We start from the raw sequence: 9,690 nt of genomic DNA, 5'->3' as shown, positions 1-9,690 counted from the left end.
TTAAGCTCATCCAGAGTGTTGGGTCTTGCGTCTCTCAACTTTCTCTTCACAATTTCCCACAGATTCTCTATGGGGTTCAGGTCAGGAGAGTTGGCAGGCCAATTGAGCACAGTAATACCATGGTCAGTAAACCATTTACCAGTGGTTTTGGCACTGTGAGCAGGTGCCAGGTCGTGCTGAAAAATGAAATCTTCATCTCCATAAAGCATTTCAGCCGATGGAAGCATGAAGTGCTCCAAAATCTCCTGATAGCTAGCTGCATTGACCCTGCCCTTGATGAAACACAGTGGACCAACACCAGCAGCTGACATGGCACTCCACACCATCACTGACTGTGGGTACTTGACACTGGACTTCAGGCATTTTGGCATTTCCTTCTCCCCAGTCTTCCTCCAGACTCTGGCACCTTGATTTCCGAATGTGTTAAAAATCATTATTGAGCAAAAATATCTAATCAAGACTTAACCAGGTGCGTTATTCTTAAAAGAAAAATGTCATGATTTTCTGACGAAAGTATAGTGGTTTATTGAGTTATCCACCATCGCAGCAAAAACATAAAAGGTAGATGAAACAATTACAAACAGAGTGTCCATGTGTAGATATCAGCGCTTCTCCTGTTACTCATCTTTCCAGGGTCCTGAATGGTAGAAGTCATCTGTCTGTGTGAAAGTCTGAAGTCATCATGGCATGGAGTAGCTAACAGCTGTTGTTCCTCGTGTCTTGTCCCATGTCCATGGAGAATGATGGTGAAGGAAGGGAGGTGACCGTCCCACGTGACAAAAAGCCCCCCACCCTCCTTAGAGATGTTATTTATATGGTTTCTACAGATCACGTGTCTTCTGTATATGGAGTTAACTTATACTCTGAGCTACATACACAGAAATAGCTTTTGATAGTGTCAGCAAGAAACCATGTGCTCGATACAGAATAAAAATAAGAATAATTAATATTTAACAATTCCCCCTTTTGAGGGTGACAGACATTGATTGGAACCCTCAAATTAAAATATTAATAAAATCTTCTTTCTTCTTTGGCAAAATGATGTAATAAATAATATCAATAATAATATTGTTATATGTTCTCAATGATATGTAAATTCATGTTATGGTAGGCCGTGACTAATATTCATATAAAATATATAATTATACTTCCCTATATCTACTTGAAGCATCTCAGGTGTGATGTCATCTGATGTCATCTGGTCTTCATCTTGGTTCTTCTTCTTGGTTCTCTCAAACAATCTTTAATATGTCTTTTGTAATAGATGATAGCATGTAGATATGTAGAGACCGTGTGTCATGTGTCAATCAAAGTCCATAAATTCAAATGTTGATAAAGAAACAAAGTTCATAGATGAAATGAAGCTTTAATATCTGTACAGTGTCACCTTTAGAAACCTGGACTTACATTGGCTCGCCTTGGAAATCATCTGGAATCCTCATATCGTCCGCACTGGTCTTGGGACAGGTGTGACGTCTTTGGTCGGCACAGCAAGGGTTACATTGACTCTTCCTTGCTAAACATAGCACCATAACCAGTCCTTAGTACACAGGACATATGTCAGGGTTGTAGCGTCCTGACAATTACCTGAGTGTTCACCAGCTTTCATGGAAGTCTTATAGGTGATAGGAAACCACTGGAACGTAATAACACAGTTCATCTTTGATACTGTACTCAGTTGTCAGTGATGGATGCTGTAGTTGTTGTCAGTGGTGACATGTATTGTATTTGACACAGTCTATTACTCAGAAATCATAGCATTGTTACCTTGTGGAACTTCTGGATAACGGCTTTTCTTCTTGCAACTTTTAAGAATCAATTGAATTTAGAAAAATGTAAAGTCTTTATTAACGTATCTCCGGTATCTTGATTGAAGTCTTCATTCCCTATTCTATACCAAATCTGGTTCTTTTCCTTAACTTATAACATCACAGCGTACCATAGCAATCAATAATATCCATATAATTATTAAATTATATTAATATGAAATTTATATTTAGAAAATAAAATAATAATAATAATAATAATAAATGATATATTATTTACCATATTCTTCATGTGATTGGACATTTTTATGTCATAGGTGTAATTTCTTTTTGAACCCATAGATGTCAGTATGTCTTTTATGTAACAAGTGCTGATATTTAGTATTAAAACTTTATTAATTTATGTTCAGTAGACCAATAATATGTAAGTATGTATAGGCATGAACCAAAATAAGTATATATATATATGAATGAATGAATGAGTGAAAGAATTGTTGTATTTAACTTAGAATTGAAACATTTCTTATATAATAATAATAATAAATAATAATCTTTATTTTTATATAGCGCTAACATATTCCGCAGCGCTTTACATTTTGCACACATTATCATCACTGTCCCAGATGGGGCTCACAATCTAGATTCCCTATCAGTATGTCTTTGGAATGAAACCATATGATCACTATATTTGATAAAGCAATATGCTTGTAGACATTACTCTATTAAATATTGATTTTTCCTTGATGAAAAATAAAAATGAAAAATAAAAATTGAAGAAAAAATTAAAAATTAAAAATTAAAATAAGGCCTTCATTTGTTGATGAAAAAAATGCTGAGATTATGTTTCAGTAACACACTCCCTTAATACTTCCTCATGTAGATGTTGTCATAACCTTGGAACACCAAAATATTGAAATGATGCAACTTTGCATATAATACCCTTCATAAGAGAAAAAAAATGACTTTTATAATATTTATTGTTATTGTACCCAATAATACCTTATTAATATTTCTTCTTTATTAAAATGTGTGAAGAAGAGGTAATTGATGAAATGTGATGATGTGATCAGGATCAAAAACACATTTCCCCCTTAATATCAAAAAATATTATTTTATGAAAAAATTAATTTGTAAAAACCCAAGTGAAAAATCATTATTTTTAGAACTGTCATATCAGCTTGTGCCATATATTTGTTTGAAGATGTGTACTTATCTATGTAACTATAAAAAAAAAACACTGAATATCATAAAATTATAATTTGGAAAAATTATTCTAAATGTAGGTTTTCTAGAAAAATCATATTGATGTATTATTGTACTTATTAAATAATAATCACCAAAGAAATATATGTTGCATAATAATATTTAAATATATCTTAATATTCTAATAATTTAACTGAATCCTATTATTATTATTTTTTTTTTAAACACACAGTTGTTGGTTTTTTTTCTGACATACCATAAATCATGAGGCCTCAGTCAAACTGTGCATACACATTCCACATTCCACATACCACGCTCTGGTCACTCTTACATCACATCTCATGTCAAATTCACTCAGCAGCTGCTCATATGTTCTCTCACCTGTCACATGTGACTCACATAGACGTTCACAATACATTTCACATACAAAGAATAAAAAACATGTATATTAACCCAAAATATTGTATCCTAATTATCAATCAATGCGCATTGTAATCTATTAAATTTAGTATTCTAATATTCCTTTGAATATTCCCCAAATATTATTTAACAGTATCAGTATGTTTTAACCTATAGAAAGGACTCCTCCATTTACAAGAAACCCGAGTTGAATGTTTCACAGCTAATCCTGAAACAAGCCTGTAACTGAATCCGGTTGAATGCAAGTAAAGGCTGAGGAAAATTCCTAAAGTTAAAAATCAAGGCTATATGATATTCCTTAACTCACAGCTGTCACGTCATGCACCATGCAGTGGGAGGAAAAAAAAACACGTTTTAGATTATTACAGAAAGAAAATTTACATGTAGTACACACATTTTTAGGTTGTTAGATATATTATTTATTTTTAAGTGTTAAATATATAAAAATCATGCAGTTAATATAACTTCCTGTGTGAATAAGACATAAATTCATGAAACAGGTATTTTTTGTTCAATCCTCGCTTTGAAAGTAAAATTCTAAAGGAAAATAAAAGATAAAGGTTATTTTCATATTTATTTCAAAACAAAATAATTTAGATATCTTATACATATGTATATACTTAATAAATGTATTTAATTGTAATTCTAAATATTTTTTACTGGAGTAAATTTTAATTATTTCACTATACATATAAAAATGCAGTTAATATAATCTCTACTTATACAAATATGCTACAGTATTTACTGTATATTATATTAATATATGTAACTGCAGAATTATATTGAAATAGAATAATTACATTAATAAATAATACATTGTATAACTCATCATATAATATAATTAATTTTTAGCCAATTCCTATCCCAAAATTTGGCTGTTTGTCGATAATCTGCTGAAATGCTAAATTTAGTAAGGTCAGTTTTAACCCTATGGACTCTTTGAAGAGCTGCTGTGATAATGGAGTGTTCAGCTGAGCTCCCCCTGGGATACTCACCTGCTTCCGTCTGTCAGTTTCCGCCATCTTTAGAGACAGATCTGACCCTTCAGATTTTAAATCTTTCAGAGAAATTTCTTTAATAGACTCCTGAATCTTTTCATACGGTTTGTAACAAATATGTAATTTCCTTCGTACTTCATAGATTTGATTTTGGATCAGATTTGAAGATTTTGATTTTGGCTTTTGATAAGATTGAATTCTTACTGGTTTCAAAAACTTAGTAAAATGTGTTTTCCTTTCAAGATTCTCGTGTTTTCTAGAAAAATCAAGGGATTGGGCGCATTCGTATAAAGAATTTTTCTGTGTAGCAATTATACGAGATACAGGATTTAAGAATTTAAATTTGTTTACAAAACAATTTATCATGGATTGTTGATTCAAATTCGTACAGACCAATTTATAAATCCTTTCAAAAATGGCCATAAAAGTAAACGTACATTCTTCCCGGCCAATCTTCAATTTTAGAAGAATATCAAGATCTGGATAATTTTCTTTCAATCCACAGAAAATCAAAATTCTTAATCTTTCTACATCAGTCATCTTTTCGTGGAACTCATCAGTCTGCATTTTTAATGAATATCTTCTCATAAAATTTCCCGGAATCCAAATTTTAAACAAATTATTTCTCTGCACATTAGTCAAATCAAACTTATCAGCAAAACTTTCAAATATCTCTGAATTTCTGCACACATGGATTTTGTCATCATATGCAGGAATGGTTTTGCATAATTTTAGCAGAATTTTCCTAGATTTAAGTTGGAGTTAGGCCTCTGAGTCGTCTATTTTTAGTGGCCCTTGTACATCTGTCCCTCGTAGATCATCTTTGTCAATTGTCATGTCTCCTTCACTTCCTCCATCTTGTTTTTCATCTTGTGTCACAAAGTCAATGTCACTTTGGGTGGTCATCGTCATTACAGATACGTGTGTAACATCTTTCTCACTCTTCTCATTACAGTCAATCTTGGGAACATCATTCGTTTCCTTAGAAATTCTTTCTACACTGTCTTTTTTGGACTTCTCTGTCACAAACTCGTTAAATACATAAACCATATGTAAGATATTTTTCAATTGCTCTTTTTCTTTTTTCCTAAACATTAGCTTAGAATCTAAATTCAAATTCGCGGTTCTGCATTCTGAAAATAAATTAGACCAAAATATTTCTAAGCTAGATCCGTACAAACTTACAAATTCTATCTGACTTGATTTAGCATATGAATTTATCAAATCCATTTGTCTTACCTTGAAATCTCAGCTTGTAGTTCCTTTGCTGTACAACGCTGGGCTCCGGACTTCAGCACGGCTATTTTTAGCACGTCTGTTCTTCAGCACTACCAGTGCTTGCTGTCAATCCGTACAACACCTGTTAGTCTCCGTCATTCGTAGGTTCTTGTGAGATCTTTGTGACTTGAAATTTTGAAGTGGAATTCCTGAATACTTGCACAATCTAGCGGAACTCTTCTGTCTTCCCCCGTGTGCAAGAAGAAGGAAATTCACGCAAAAATAGCACAAAAAATCAAAACTGGCTGGCTAGGCCAAATGTTAAAAATCATTATTGAGCAAAAATATCTAATCAAGACTTAACCAGGTGCGTTATTCTTAAAAGAAAAATGTCATGATTTTCTGACGAAAGTATAGTGGTTTATTGAGTTATCCACCATCGCAGCAAAAACATAAAAGGTAGATGAAACAATTACAAACAGAGTGTCCATGTGTAGATATCAGCGCTTCTCCTGTTACTCATCTTTCCAGGGTCCTGAATGGTAGAAGTCATCTGTCTGTGTGAAAGTCTGAAGTCATCATGGCATGGAGTAGCTAACAGCTGTTGTTCCTCGTGTCTTGTCCCATGTCCATGGAGAATGATGGTGAAGGAAGGGAGGTGACCGTCCCACGTGACAAAAAGCCCCCCACCCTCCTTAGAGATGTTATTTATATGGTTTCTACAGATCACGTGTCTTCTGTATATGGAGTTAACTTATACTCTGAGCTACATACACAGAAATAGCTTTTGATAGTGTCAGCAAGAAACCATGTGCTCGATACAGAATAAAAATAAGAATAATTAATATTTAACAGAATGACATGCAAAATTTGCTTTCATCAGAAAAAAGTACTTGGGACCACTTAACAACAGTCCAGTGCTGCTTCTCTGTAGCTCAAAAGTGGCTTTACCTGGGGAATGCGGCACCTGTAGCCCATTTCCTGCACACGCCTGTGCACGGTGGCTCTGGATGTTTCCACAACAGACTCAGTCCACTGCTTCCTCAGGTTCCCCAAGGTCTGGAATCGGTCCTTCTCCACAATCTTCCTCAGGGTCCGGTCTCCTCTTCTCGTTGTACAGCGTTTTCTGCCACATTGTTTCCTTCCAACAGACTTACCATTGAGGTGCCTTGATACAGCACTCTGGGAACAGCCTATTTGTTGAGAAATTTCTTTCTGGGTCTTACCCTCTTGCTTGAGGGTGTCAATGATGGCCTTCTTGACATCTGTCAGGTCGCTAGTCTTACCCATGATGGGGGTTTTGAGTAATGAACCAGGCAGGGAGTTTATAAAAGCGTCAGGTATCTTTTGCATGTGTTTAGAGTTAATTAGTTGATTCAGAAGATCAGGGTAATAGGTCGTTTAGAGAACCTTTTCTTGATATGCTAATTTATTGAGACAGGTTTTTTGGGTTATCAGGAGTTGTATGCCAAAATCATCAGTATTAAAACAATAAAAGACCTGACAAGTTTCAGTTGGTGGATAATGAATCTATAATATATGAAAGTTTAATTGTAATCATTACATTATGGTAAATAATGAAATTTAACACTATATGCTAATTTTTTGAGAAGGACCTGTATATGGGGTATCTATGGGGTCATAAAGAACTGCATGGAGCATTATATGGGGAATATTTTGTATGGAGCATCTTATGGGGCCATAAAGAACTGCATGGAGCATTATATGGGGCTCTTGATTCAATATGGATATTCAAAAACACAACCTACTGATGCCTCAATTAATTTTACTTTTATTGGTATCTACCGTATTTTTCGGACTATAAGACGCACCCCAAATTTGGGGTGAAAATTGCAGAAAAAAAGATTTTTTATAAGATGGGGGTCCGTCTTATTGTCCGAATGTACAGTATCTTACCTGAGGGCTGGCGGTGGCAGAGCAGGGTCACAGGAGGCATGGTGTCGGCAGAGGTGGGGTGATGCGGTGTGGCGTGCACCTGAGAAGGGTCCCTTCCTGCTTAGGTGGGCGATGCCACGGCCTGGTGTCCATGGGAGGGTTGCAGCAGTGATTACCGGCAGAGGTGCTGGGATGAGGAGGTGCTGGGATGAGGAGATGCTGGGATGAGGAGGCGCAGTGAGAGGTATGGCGTGAGAGGGGTCCCTTTCCCCGGTGAGGTGATGCAGCAGCCCGGTAAGCAGCAGAGCCGGGTGAATCCTGTTATCGGTGGGGGCGGCCATCTTCCTGAAGCCGCGCGTGCGCAGATGAAGCGCTCTGCTTCCCGGGGCTTCAGGAAAATGGCCGCGGGAGGCCGCGCGTGCGCAGATGGAGATTGCGGCGGCCATTTTTCATATTTCTAGTGCAGTAATGCAGTTCAAATTTCGTGTTTCAAGTTTGCATGTTTCAGCGCTGCAGTGTGCTGCCTTATTTACTTAACTATATAAGAGTTGGCGACTCTAGGTTCAGCACCTGTTCACACTTAGTCTATGTTTGGATGTGCCGGTCAGGTTTTTGAAATGTATTCTTTAGCCTTCTGATCGTGCACTCCGCCTCCTAGCCACAGGTGTTTTAATTACAGCAGGTCCAATACCCCTCCACAGAGAGAGAGAATTTTAATCTAGGAAGAGGTTTCACATGTACCCATTCAGATGGAGACATTTATTCTCAGCGAGGTAAGGCAAGTGTAGGACCTGGTATAAGAGAGATGCCGTAAAGGGGCTACCAGGTACACATAAAATTGGCCATTTTTATGCGCTAAACGCTCTCATTTTTCATATTTCTAGTGCAGTAATGCAGTTCAAATTTCGTGTTTCAAGTTTGCATGTTTCAGCGCTGCAGTGTGCTGCCTTATTTACTTAACTCACCGGAGAAAGGGACCCCGCTTACTGCGCCTCCTCATCCCCGCACCTCTGCCGCCATGGTAAGCCTGCATTGCGACTATTAGACGCACCCCCAATTTCCCCCCCTTTTTTGGGGGGGAAAAAGTGCGTCTTGTAGTCCGAAAAATACGGTATTTTTATTTTTAACATTTACCTGTAGCTGCTGCATTTTCCACCCTAGGATTATACTAAGTCAATTAGTTTTCCCAGTTTTTTGTTGCAAAATTAGGGGGTCGGCTTATACTTGGGTCGGCTTATACTCGAGTATATATGGTAAATATCTTTCTAAAGGTGCCATTTATGTGAAATTTTCACCAGATGTCAGCAACAACCCATCCAATCTACACAGGCAAGGAAATCAAACCATAGGTGTACATAAGGGATGGGGGCAGTGTTCTGGAATGACTGTGTTGAGAAACACGTGATGGTGTCTCCGCAGTGTTGGATGTTTTGGTCTCCCCGAGGCCAATCATCTGTGCCTTTATAGCCTTTTTACTAGGCACTGCTCCTAATAGCCAGATTCCTACTCCACACTGATGAGGGGCAAAACCCCGAAACAGCTGTCTGTGGATGGATACCATGCTTGGCATAGGTGGTTTTCCTTCATAGGATGCTGCCCTTCCCGTGGTTGTTCCTTCCCGGGGAAAGGCCTGGCTATTCACTGCTTGCGTCGAGAAACACGTGATGGTGTCTCCGCAGCTTCTTTACATGCATCTGCATATTTCCCATAAGGGATGGGGGCAGTGTTCTGGAATCACTGCGTTGAGAAACACGTGATGGTGTCTCCGCAGTGTTGGATGTTTTGGTCTCCCCGAGGCCAATCATCTGTGCCTTTATAGCCTTTTTACTAGGCACTGCTCCTAATAGCCAGATTCCTACTCCACACTGATGAGGGGCAAAACCCCGAAACAGCTGTCTGTGGATGGATACCATGCTTGGCATAGGTGGTTTTCCTTCATAGGATGCTGCCCTTCCCGTAGTTGTTCCTTCCCGGGGAAAGGCCTGGCTATTCACTGCTTGCGTCGAGAAACACGTGATGGTGTCTCCGCAGCTTCTTTACATGCATGTACATAAGTTAAGTTATACTTAACAATGAGAAATGACATAAGGGAAAAGTATTGAACACATGAAGAAAGAGAGGTGCAACAAGCCATGGAAACTCATGACACCAGCTGAAATCTATCAGTAATTAGAAGGCAATCCTGACAC

The 9,690-nt window shown here is 37.5% G+C and overlaps 1 long non-coding RNA gene across 1 annotated transcript; it reads right to left on the bottom strand.

Moving 5' to 3' along the window:
• Positions 1–500: 500 nt before the first annotated feature.
• Positions 501–6,453, bottom strand: LOC138664620 (uncharacterized). The gene is made up of 2 exons (XR_011318371.1): positions 5,627–6,453; positions 501–3,926 (listed from the first exon to the last, which is right to left on the bottom strand). It is a non-coding gene; the product is annotated as an uncharacterized lncRNA (long non-coding RNA).
• Positions 6,454–9,690: the final 3,237 nt, after the last annotated feature.

The sequence above is a fragment of the Ranitomeya imitator genome, chromosome 2 (genome assembly GCF_032444005.1).
Source record: "Ranitomeya imitator isolate aRanImi1 chromosome 2, aRanImi1.pri, whole genome shotgun sequence".
Classification (NCBI taxonomy): Eukaryota; Metazoa; Chordata; class Amphibia; order Anura; family Dendrobatidae; genus Ranitomeya; species Ranitomeya imitator.
The sequence above is the reverse complement of the archived record's forward strand: the minus strand, read 5'-3'. Positions and strand labels throughout refer to the sequence as shown.